At 36.3% G+C, this 12,760-nt stretch overlaps 1 long non-coding RNA gene across 1 annotated transcript in view; it reads right to left on the bottom strand.

Moving 5' to 3' along the window:
- LOC148213618 (uncharacterized) overlaps nt 1–12,760 on the bottom strand; it is a 101,188-nt gene that overhangs the window by 87,528 nt on the left and 900 nt on the right. The gene's annotated exons all lie outside the window — the stretch shown is intronic.

Raw genomic sequence — 12,760 nt, 5'->3', positions numbered from 1 at the left:
ATGCCAGCAAACAGCAAGTAAAGAGAGGTGGTGGGGCCACCATTCATTCTTTCTGCAATTGCTTACTCTAAACTCTTTTTAAATTCTTTCTTTTCTTTGTTTCTCTTCTTCCCCACATAGCCTAAGAGTGTAAAGTAATAAGATTACCTAGCAATAAAGGATTTGTCCTTCCTTGGAAGTAAAGGATTCATTAAGAAGTAGTAATTGCTTTTGGGCTAATCACTGCTATTTTAGGTTAGATTATCGACTGGAATAAAGAATTATGCAATCCAGCTCTTCTTTGGGCTTAGAGAGCTAGTTGACACCAGTGGAATGTTGGTGGCTTCCTTCTTTCCTTCCTTCCTTCCTTGTATGTGCCATCAAGTTTGTGTTGACTCTTAGCACATATATTCATAAAACTGACTATGTAGTTGTCCCATAAACACGTGCATAGAATGATTCTAATATGCATTCAAAACTTACTTATTCATGGTCAACATATTCCTATTGTTTATACAAACACAGGTTCATTCATACTTTCCAAAACTGCTACTCCAGTTCACTTTGGGAAATGATCCCTTTACTGGGCCTAACTCCGTTCAAAAGATAATGGTCTATCTACTTTCTCTCTCCCTAAACTTAATCCACACATGTTTGCTCAAAGAGGGAAAGCTGGTAAGATGAAGGAAAGGTGCTCCACTCTTCTCATTGTATGCTTGCTTGGAGAGGGCAAATAAACAGGCAGAGGCAGCAAGATGGAGCTCCAGAGCATCAGGCTCCAGAGAATGCCAAAGCTATGAACTTTGGGAGGCACCCAGTAATAACAACTGTGTCCTTGTCCACTGGCTACTTATTGTTTCCTATTTGTGCTTTATATGCAGTTAGTATTATTGTCTTAACCATTTTGTCTAAGCTGTTGACCAAAAAAAAAAAAAAAAATTTAAATGGATTGTGCTTGCATCCCAATATATTTAAAATCACTCCTTGTTTCTTTGTTCTGATTATGCCATTCTTCAGATAATTTAATGAACCACAGAGACATTTGGCATTAAGAAAATCAAGCATTGTTTCAAGGACTATTTTCTCAAACTTCTTAGCTTTAATTATATCATCACCACAGATGCATGAAACCTCATTTCATTGCTTTATAGTAGTTAACAGCTGCCTTCAATCATTCTATAAATATTGGGAAACCTCCAAGGTATCCAATGTCATAGTGATATCATGTTAAAACCATTATTTCTCAGGCTAAAATATAATTACTTTTTAAAAAACTAACAGTCACAAATTTCCAGTTCAAGTCTTGCTGAACACTGTAATGCAATCTGTGCATATCAACTAAAAAATAAGTCCCATTATGCTCAAAAAGGCTTATTCCAGAAAGATGAGGCAAGCCTATTGACTTACAGTACAAACCTCTCTCTCACTATGTATGTGTGTGTGTGTGTATTCATATTCAGAAATAAGTCACACTGAATTCAGGTAAAGTTGTATATTAAATTATAGCTTTAATTGGGAATAAGCCTTATTAGATACAATGGGGTTTACATCCTTTCAATATCCAGAGCTGCACTGTTAAAAATATAGTCTAGTTTTGTTTCAATCTTTCTAAAGCAATATTTACTATACTATAAATATTTTTCTTATCAACTGTGCAAACTAATTCCATTTAGTATCTTCTCTAAAGATGTTATGATAAATTTGCTCATAGAATCAAGATGAGCTGATTCTGAAAACAATAATTATGGTTATTATTATAGAACTGACTTGCTGCTCATCTCTCTTTTTCTCTCTGTATGTGTGTGTGTGTGTGAGAAAGAGAGATCGTCTGCCATAAGCAATGATTCCTCCTATATCAATCTGGAATGTACAAAACCATTCCTGAGAAAATTCCATCAATCTTATCCAAATCCCTTTCTTCCATCAATTTCTTACCTGCTTTTCCTAGGCAAGTAAAATATTTCTTGTGACATTTTGTACACATCTACTGCCAATTTATTTCAGCAACTTTTCTTCTACTTTCAAAGCACAAAAATTAGTAGTATGGCATATATTAGCTAGGATGTTTACTATGACTTTTGACATTTAGATCAAACTTCTATTTCCCAACCAGTCATTCTAGGTCACTGTTTCTCAGCAAGTCACTCATGTCTTGATCCCCTTATTTCACTCAGTGGCTTGGAGAAAATAAAGGACCAAATCTGACAGATAATAAGAGTGCTTACTATTTGGTACAGATTATTCTAGAACCTGATAGGATCCAACTCTTCATGTGTATGGAATAAAGCATTTTGAAAACAATGTTATCTAAATATCTTTTAAGCTTTAATAATTGTCAAACTCTAGGTAGTATGATTATGCTACCCAAGTGGTTACTAACATGAATTACCTTCAGTTCCTAAATAGTAAGTAAACTTTTTGATATTACATTTTTTTAACATTGCAATTCTTTTGGTTCATGTCCCTATGATCCTTACAAAACATCTGAAGATTAAGACTAGCCTGCTTTGCTCATCTAGTTTCAATTCCTGTTTTTATCACAAGCTGCTGAACTGATAATTGCAAGAGCTCATCTGAGCTTTATATTTGCTGTTTGTACATCAGAAGAAAGCAATTATTAGTATCATGAAACTAAACTGTGAAAGAATGTGTTTCATTGTACTGAAATGTATTAAACTTTACATGTTAAATCCAACATGTTAATTAAGATAGTGCTCCATGAATTGACAGTGATGGTAAGAAATGGATCTCAACAACAGATCTTATTTACTCTTTTATTACTAACATATTTATGATGCTCTTCTATTAGGACTTGATTCATTAACAAAGTCTTATTATGTGAATTTACAGTATAGTATTTTTTTACATCGCTCTCACACAAACATTATCAATTTAATGGAAAGGAAAATGAAAATGCATTTGGTTGCGTCTTGACTGTTTAGAAGATTTAATTCTATTTCTAAGTACACTGTGAAATCAGATCAAGAAATTAAATAACACTTTTAAAGAAAAATGTAGATCACAGCTGAATTGATGCAAATCTTTGGTTTTGCAAACTACAGAATCATAGCTTATTAAAAGTAACAGACATACTTATTAGAAGTAATGGGCAGCACGGACACACACACACACACACAAACGTATCTTCTTCTTTTCCCTTTCCTTCCCTTCCCTTCGTCTCACTTATTAATTCATGTTACTTATCATTTTGTTTTGTTATATTTCACATTGTAGTCTTCCATATTCCAGGATTGTTACCAGGTGGGCCATACACACTGATCTCTACCACCCATCATGATTTTGGTCAATTGAAGCTTTCATGTAATGTTTTTATCAAGACTGAAAGACCACAGATTAAGTTACCAGCCTTGAATATACCTGTGCCACATGCAGCATTTCATAATATTAAGACAGAACTGGACATCTTAAGCAGATTTTGGCAAATACACCAGAAGTGCTCCAAAGCCTAGCTTTATCCAAAGTATGCTCATGTTATTCTATGCAAGCTAGGATGTTGCCGGCATCCTACCATGCAGTGTATACACTCAGGAGAATGCCTACTGTGACAGCTTTGACAAGCACATTTTATATCAAGACAGTCTTGCAATTAGGACGGAATGGTGGCTGTCTCAAAGGTAGATTTCTAATGCTACTGAGAGGAGCAGGATGGGAGATGCACATGTTCCATAGGGAAATTTGTCATGTAAACTTGCAGCACCTTGAGACTCGGTGCCCTCTTCATTATCTAGGCTGGGACCAGTTGTCATTTGACTGTTCCCTTCTTAAAACAGACTGTAGTAATTACCACTGAACACCAGTATCTCGCAATTTGTCTCTTTTCCTTTTACCTTCCAATTTCTATTCTTTTCCTTTGTATTCTGTATTTTAGATTGTAAAACATTATAAAATACAAATCATGTGGATGTTTTTGCAGAAAATATACCAAAAAGTACCATAATTACTATTACATGGAATGTGAAGCCATCCAAAGCCCCAGAAACAGCATATTATATTTAAAAAGAATTACAACAAAGCAGGTACAATTGTCTTTGTCATCATCATCAATTATTTCATACAAACTGAGAGGCTACTCTCCAAAAGCACATTTTATAGCAGGGATAGGGAACCTATGGCCTTCTGAAAGGTGTTGAGCTGCAATTCTAAACATGCCTCACCACTGACTATCTGGGTTGTGTACTGGGAGCTCTACTTCAGCAACATTTGGAGGACTACAGGTTCTTGATACCCTTATTTTTCAGGTTCTTATCCTCAGTTTCTTCCAGCTACATAATACCACATTTGTACAGATAAACTTCAAAAGCCTCAGTCAACCACATTCTGCTATCCAAATATATAAATCAAACAGCTTTGGGTGCCCCAATTTTCCAGGAATTCACACAATTGCTATTGAGATGACTTGTTATGTGGAGTTCATTTTCAGACTATATGCCATCAACACTCCAACTCGCATGTGGGATACCACAGATGGCTTCAAAAAACTGCAAGGCAGCAACAATCTTCAAGAAGACTTATACTAGCCAAAGGGTTGTTGATGGCATATAAACCAATATCTTCCATAATGAAAGACAACAAGCTATCAGAAATGCTATCTCTAATGGTTCTACAGTATATCTGGACACTAAGCTCTGCCACAGACATTCAATCACTTCAGTTGGAGAACATATACATTATCTTCAGGCCAAAGGCATGAATCAGTTTAAACTTGTATAGCCAATATCTTCATAATGTATTCGAAAATGAAGTTCTGTTTGTGCCCCAGAATCATCATCTATACTCTATATACCTTCAAAATGCTGTAATTATTTGTACTTGTAATCAAGCGATTTCAAATTTAATCAGGACCAACAGCTTTCTTCTCACTATCAACCTGATCCAGATTTATCAATGCAACAAGTTCATTTTCTGGATCCTGCTATGAAACTAAAAAGCAGACCTATAAATACATGTAGCAGTAAATCAGTTTTCAACTGGAAAAAGGCTGACCACTATACACACCTCTGTGTTTCCAATTTCTGTTCAGAACAGAATACAAAACTTTAGATTTATCAGTTTACATGTAAAACTAAGGAACCTAAATCAGATATTTTTCAAAATGTAATACACAATGAAGTTAAAGAAGAGAACAGGTCCAGACTGATACTGGGAATAATCATGACAGACCAGAAGCTAAGTAGGAGAACACCATGTCATTTACAGTTTCCAACTAAAGCTACTCAAACATATAATCAGTGATTCACAGCTAATCTTAATCAATGAATGGTATGTCTATATTTGTTTATAGAAAGCCACCAAACAATAGCAGTTACTGATTAACAACAATAGGCTATATCATCTCTATTAACATGAAGCAGCCTATTGTTAACAAGAGAACCCTCTACTGTGATATATCCAGATGCAAATTCTGCTTTTCTATCTGCTCTGGCAAAATATGACAGGACCTAATAATGTCCTGTAATGTCACCTAGGAGATGAAGGATTCGTATACTTGCTCATCCTCCAATGCCATCACCTATCACAATGTCAAAGTAAATTCGTATTAGGCAATCTGATCTAAGCAAAAGAATGATTGGGTTTATCATTCACCCACATCCACCAATTCACAGAATCAGCTGGAAGGTACCTCACACATCATCAAATTCAACCCTCTGCTCAGTGCAGGATTTGTTCAAGTATTTCAGACAGGTGTCCAGTGAAGGGAAATATTTTAATAAATCAGTTTTCTTTTCTGCAGATTGAACATGTGCAGTTTTAACTGTTCTTTTCAGGACTTTGTTTTCAGTTCTCACCATCTTTGTTGGCCTCCTCTAAACTCACTCCAGTTTGTAAATGTCCTTTTTAGACTGCAGTGCCCAGAACTGGAGGCAGCATTCCAAATAGGGCTTGACCAAGGCAGACTAGAATGGGACAACTGCCTCCTGTGAACTGGACTCTAGGTTTCTGCTACACATCCTAATGTATTTACCTAACCATGGAGAACATGTCACATTTGAATTGAATCAGACAATATGCTAACTCAAATTAAGATGGGGGAATGCAGAAGTTTTTAGGCAATCCTTCAATGTTTCTAACCTGTTAAACACAATCTATATTGCCCTTGATATACTTTACTGCTGAATTTCAGCAGCAAACTACAACTGTATGTTCTGATTCAAACATTAAAACAAATACACCCTTCCCTTATTACAATACATTTCTTACTTGGCAGTTTTCCCAGAGGTCTATACAGATACCAGATCTGGATTGCAAAAATATGAACAACTAGAATTTGACAGCAAAGAGTTATTTTTCTGTATCTCTTTGCTCTACCTAGTTGTCATCTATTTTTGCAGCCCAGATTTGGCAGCCCTAATTGCAAGATCTAGGGGCTCTAAACTGGATAAAGAACAATGTACCCACAACTGTCCCTGGCCCTTTCTTTCTTTAAATTCCAAGCATTCAGCTGAGAGGTTTATCAAGGAGCTGTACTTCTATTTCACAGAATGCAAGAAGTGTTTTCTGTGCAATCTGCCTAGTAAAGATCTTGGATCAGGCAGAGGAATGTACTCATGTTTAAGCCAATGTGAGTTTACCTCTACTTCAGAACTCCCAGCTGAACATGTAGAGGTCAGGAAGAGGAAGGAGTGTGGTGCCTGCTCCTCTAATATCCATTACTATTATAACAACACAAAATGAACTTAAACTTATAGATATAGCTACAGGCAAGTGTGCTGAAATATGTAGTGGCATTAGTAACAATGATGATGGCAATAATACAGGTAGTCCTCACTTACCAATGGCCTTGTTTAGTGACTGTTCAAAGTTACAATGGTGTAAAAAAAAAAAAAAGCTTTGCAACCAATCCTTGCAGTCACGTGATCTCCATTTGTGTGCTTTGCAACTGGCTTGCACCAAGCAGTCAATAGAGAAGGTGGAAGTAAAATCCTAAGTTGTGGTCACATGATGTTTCACTTAATGACCACAACACTTCACTTAATGACTAAAGGGGAAGTGAGGTTGTAAGCCTGTCGCAGTCACGTGATTTTATGCTTAGCAACTGCAGCGCTTAGCGACAGAGTTGCCAGTCCCAATTGTGGTCACTAAGCAAGGACTACCTGTGTTGGCATTTACTAATCTGAATCTTAGTACGAGGAAAGAAAATAATAATAATAATAATAATAATAATAATAATACATTAAATTTATATGCTGCCCGACTCCCAGCGACTCTATGCAGTTTACCAGTTGTTAAAAACATCTAAAAACAAGTAACAATGCAAAAAACACAAAAACAACACAAAACAAAAGGAACAAAGATGGCAGAGAAAACAAACCTGGATGGAACAAGAAAAAGAAGAAAAGGGGCATCAATGCATCCTTGCCAAAGGCCTGGGGGAAAGGCCATGTCTTCAGGGCCCTTTGAAATACCAATTGCTCAGTGAAGATGGCAACATGTTAAGAAAGAAAAGGGGGAACTACTCAACTTTAATTCTTAGTCTTCTCCTACAATATGTGTTTCACTAGGCAGTTGTGAAGAATAGGTTTGAGGTAACTGCAGTTTGAGGTTGACTGAGACATAGTCAGGGTATATTTACCTTAAACGAGTTCAAATCTCCAGAGCCAAATATTGTGAATAAGGAATTTGGTCAAACCTCTATCCATTATCACTGAGAAATCCTGGAAAACAGATGTGTCAAACCTGACGAGAGCAAATATTGTCCCCACTTTCCAAAACAAACAAAAAGCAGAAAAAGGAAGACTGGAAATGTACAGACCAAAAACTGTCAATATCTGGGCAGAATCTGAAGCAGATAACAAAGAGATTAGTCAGTAAAGCAACTTGGTGGTTACTAGAAATCATTTGTCAAGAACTAATCTCTCCAGACCAAATTTGATCTCATTTTTTATCAGCTAACTTCCTTAACAGATTGTGGGAATGCTGTGGACATAATATATTTTGATTTCAATGAAGTATTTGATTAATTATCTCCAACATTCTGATTAGTAAGCTAGTTAAGTACAGGTTTATAGAATGGCTATTTGGTGGAGCCACATCCAGCTTAAAATCATACCAAAAATGTTATATATATTTTTTTATTTCTTATTAAACTGGAAAGTACCAAGTGGAGTGCCACAGATTGTTGTCCTTGGACAAGTACCAGTTGATGTTTTTATTAATGACTTGTAGCATGATTATTAATGACATAAAACTAGCTTAGCTATTAAGGCTGGGGAAAGCATTTGACAGGTATTTTACAATTGCAGTTTTATTCTTTTGTGAAAGGTGTCCCTAATTGTCTACATGTGCATAGTTATGTACAGACAATATTTCTGCTGGAATCGCCAGGAAAGTGGCTGTGAGGGGGCTTTTCAGCATAAATATATACGTATACATATAATATATGTGTAAACTCAAAAACTATTCTAAAATTTACTATATGATTAAAAAGAAAAAAAACCTTTAACTTAACAAAAAAATTAAGAATATTAAAAACCAGAAATAAGAAAAAAATTAAAAAGTCAAAGACAAAATTGGAAATGGAAACAGTCATTAAAAAAAATTCCAAATTTCAAAATTACATTTCCATCTACTGTATAATGTCCAGCTCTTAATTGTATACTAATACAAATGGTTACCATTCAGTTTTGAAACAGTTAATTGAACCTAGACTATACGGAATTATATTATCTACTCTTGCCTCTTATTTAGTATAAAGCCAATTCAAAGGCTGAGAAATGACAATTTTCACTAAGCCAACTTTCAGTGTCTGGTACATAAACATCCAGGAATATATAACTGCCTTCTTCATAAAAGTCTAAACACAATATATAGCCAAAGTTCTATATACACTCAAAAATTCTAAATGTTGAGGACTATAGTTTAACAGCACATTAACAACTTTGACCCTTAACTTCCTTCCAAGAACCTGGTTAACCATTGTAATAACATCTAACCAATAAGGAATCAGTACTAGACATTTCCACAACATGTGCAGTAGGGTTCTTTTGAAATGTAACATCTCTAGCATAGAACGAATAAAAACAACCTTTTTAAAACATTCTTTGAAAGTCCAATATACTTATATATTATATAGGTATATATTTAAAATATATAAGTATATTTTAAATCATATGAAGTATAACTAACATTCCTTACAACCTGAAGCCATTGACTGAGCAATGTGGGCATTCTAATGCTATATTCCAAATTTCTTATATATTATTCAAATTTAGTTTTGTAGAGTTTAAAAATGTATGATAGTCATAAATTGCTAATGTAGCCTCATTAACAGCCTTCTCCACTCAGTACTGCAAGGACATTGGGGCCAAACAATGAGCATATCATGTTTATTGCCATTCAACCCTTTTAGGTATATTATATATGTTTGTACATTTTCAAAAGCATTAAAGGTATAATTAACTAATCAACTGATTAAAAGTAATGATCCCATTTTCAGTCTACCTTTTCTGTTTTTAAGGCTGCACGTGCATACACATGCAGAGTCAGCCAGGTCAGATTTTGAAGGAGCTGTGCAAGTCTTGCAAAACTCATGGCTGTTTTAATTTACAGGTAAGAAGATTTCCATTGAATGTTTTGAAACACTTCTAACTGTAAGAATACTTCAACAGGAGAATAATTTTTGGTGGGCTCCCATTCACTGTATTATTACACTGAACAGGCCACAGATTCTATGGTCTGAATAGTTCCTCCCAATGTATTGTCGAAGGCTTTCACGGCCGGCATACGATGGCTGGTGTGGGTCTTCCGGGCTGTGTGGCCGTGTTCTTGAAGTTCTATTTCCTAACATTTCGCCAGCACCTGTGACCGGCATCTTCAGAGTGCAGGAGCACAGACAGGAGCAGTTCTCTCTGTGCCCAGTGTGATGTGACCCTTTTGTGGGTATTTATAGAGATCGGGGGGGGGGAAGGGGGGATTGGGGTGTGTGGAGGGGGTTGGGTTACTGAGTGGCTGCTTGTTTTGGTGTCAGCATCTGTGTGTATCTTCCTGGGGATTAAGCAGGGTTTTTTCTTCTATTGAATTGTTAACGAGGGGCTGCTGGGGGTGGATTAGCAAGTTCATTGTGTGAACTGTTCACATGTCCTGGTGGTTGAGCTGAGTTCGTTGACCTTTTGCAGGCTGTATTTTTCAGGATTGGTAGCCAGGTTTTGTTAATTTTTAGACTCTCCTCTTTTTTATTGAAACTGTGCTGGTGTTTGTGAATCTCAATGGCTTCCCGGTATAGCCTGGTATAGTGGCTGTTGGTGTTGTCCAGTATCTCTGTGTTTTCAAATAGGATTTTGTGTCCAGTGTGCTTGAGAGCATGTTCAGCTACTGCAGATTTTTCTGGTTGCTGTAGTCTGCAGTGTCTTTCTGCATACCATGCAGTTGCGGGCAAGTATACATCGGGACCACAAAACGCAGCATCCATACCAGGATAAAAGAACACGAAAGACACTGCAGACTACAGCAACCAGAAAAATCTGCAGTAGCTGAACATGCTCTCAAGCACACTGGACACAAAATCCTATTTGAAAACACAGAGATACTGGACAACACCAACAGCCACTATACCAGGCTATACCGGGAAGCCATTGAGATTCACAAACACCAGCACAGTTTCAATAAAAAAGAGGAGAGTCTAAAAATCAACAAAACCTGGCTACCAATCCTGAAAAATACAGCCTGCAAAAGGTCAACGAACTCAGCTCAACCACCAGGACATGTGAACAGTTCACACAATGAACTTGCTAATCCACCCCCAGCAGCCCCTCGTTAACAATTCAATAGAAGAAAAAACCCTGCCTAATCCCCAGGAAGATACACACAGATGCTGACACCAAAACAAGCAGCCACTCAGTAACCCAACCCCCCCACACACCCCAATCCCCCCTTCCCCCCCCCCCGATCTCTATAAATACCCACAAAAGGGTCACATCACACTGGGCACAGAGAGAACTGCTCCTGTCTGTGCTCCTGCACTCTGAAGATGCCGGTCACAGGTGCTGGCGAAACGTTAGGAAACAGAACTTCAAGAACACGGCCACACAGCCCGGAAGACCCACACCAGCCATAGTTCCTCCCAATGTTTATGAAAATAGTTTTGGTGGTAATAATGATGACAATAATAATCATGGTAAGCAAGATGATGAAAAGAATAGTTATGATAGTAACAAAGCCTCATCCAGTTTGACTATCCATTTTCTTTGTGGCTCCTCTTATGATTTTGGAAATATAATCCCAGCATAATTTTGTATGTGGAATATAACCTCCAACCCCCTTAAAAACTTTATAAATCATAGTGGTTCACAAAATACATTAGACAAAAAACAAAACCAAACCATGATCTGCAAACCCACATGATACATGAACTTATGTTTTCCTATCTGCTGAAGGGTAGATATATAACATTTTCTCCCCAGACATACTGTACTCCATGTATCTCATAGAAGTATTACGATGTATTATGCTATAATAAATGGGTTAAATCTTTAAGATCTATCTGAAACATCAAGAATGGTTGGAGACAGTTGTGAGATCATTTCAGACTTACAGTCATCACTGGAAAGACTATTGTTTCTAGTGCACTAATTTCCAGACTGGTTGACATATTGCCTTCCTTTCTCAGTTTCAGTATTAAGCCCTTGTAAGAGGACAGATCAGGAGGGCTTAGGAAATGGAAACTCGTTGAGTCTTGTGCTATTAGTGAATTAATCAGTTGTGCCTAGGTTTTTATTTTTGTTTTGGTTTACTGTTGATTTTACCATTTATATGCATGGTCTAGTAGTACAATGAATGTTGGAATGGGGATATAAGTATATATATGTTTGACTAAAATGTTGATGCATTTTATTATCCCTTGTTACTAAATCTTATGAATATTGTAACTGTTATGGATTAAATTGGTTTAGTGTAATTTTTATTCTCAGTTAACATTTCAGGCTGATTGCACTGTGAAATTATTGTGCTAATTTTTGTGTAACAATATTAAATGCTTTTGTCTTCTCTTTTGGAGGGAAAACAGGATAGAAATAGGTACATCAATGGAAGAATGAACTAAGCAGAATTTCTTCAGTGGGTTATTTTTTTAAAATGCAGACCTTTTTTAGTTTGATCAGAAGTGGTGCTTTTTCCAGAGGGAAGAGAAATGGGATGGACTATAGAAATTTAGTTAGAATTCAGTAGGCAGTAACTGGCTTTCTATCTTGACAGGACTAGATTTCTTCTTTCGTTCTGGATCCTCATGAGTAAATGTGGTAATAAACTTACCGGTTTCCTTGACTCCAATAGATTTTGAATACTGTATAACTGTTATGTTTAAGAGGGTTCAGGAAAATAAAAGCAATAAAGTAAAAACAATAAAAGCTTTCTCAATGCTACTACCTTCTTGATACTGTTATATTACTTTTTCCAAAATGACATTCTTACTACCATATAATTTTACTTCAGCTCATCTCTCTTTCTCATACCTTTTAAATTATTTTTAGCTGCACTTTTGTCCACAAAAAAAGTAAAAATAAAGATCCATATTTATTTTTTATATCTCAATTATACCCTAGTTTGGAGCATTATTTTACAAGGTTCCGAAATGCAATCTACCTGCTTATGTTATCATTACTTGTTAAAAGCATTGCAAAGTGAATGTAAAGAATGTCCAATTCACACATTGTACTAAACACATATCTTGCTTGGCTCTGGTTTAGCATGCTACATGAATCCAGCTACTGTGGTTTTAAACCATGGTGGAAACCCACCCACAGTGGCACACACAATAAACCATTGTTCA

The sequence above is a fragment of the Python bivittatus genome, unplaced genomic scaffold (genome assembly GCF_059951505.1).
Source record: "Python bivittatus isolate LINGU-HERP-01145 unplaced genomic scaffold, Pbiv_v1 ctg000960_np1212, whole genome shotgun sequence".
NCBI lineage: Eukaryota > Metazoa > Chordata > Lepidosauria > Squamata > Pythonidae > Python > Python bivittatus.
This window is presented reverse-complemented; position numbering and strand designations above follow the sequence as displayed.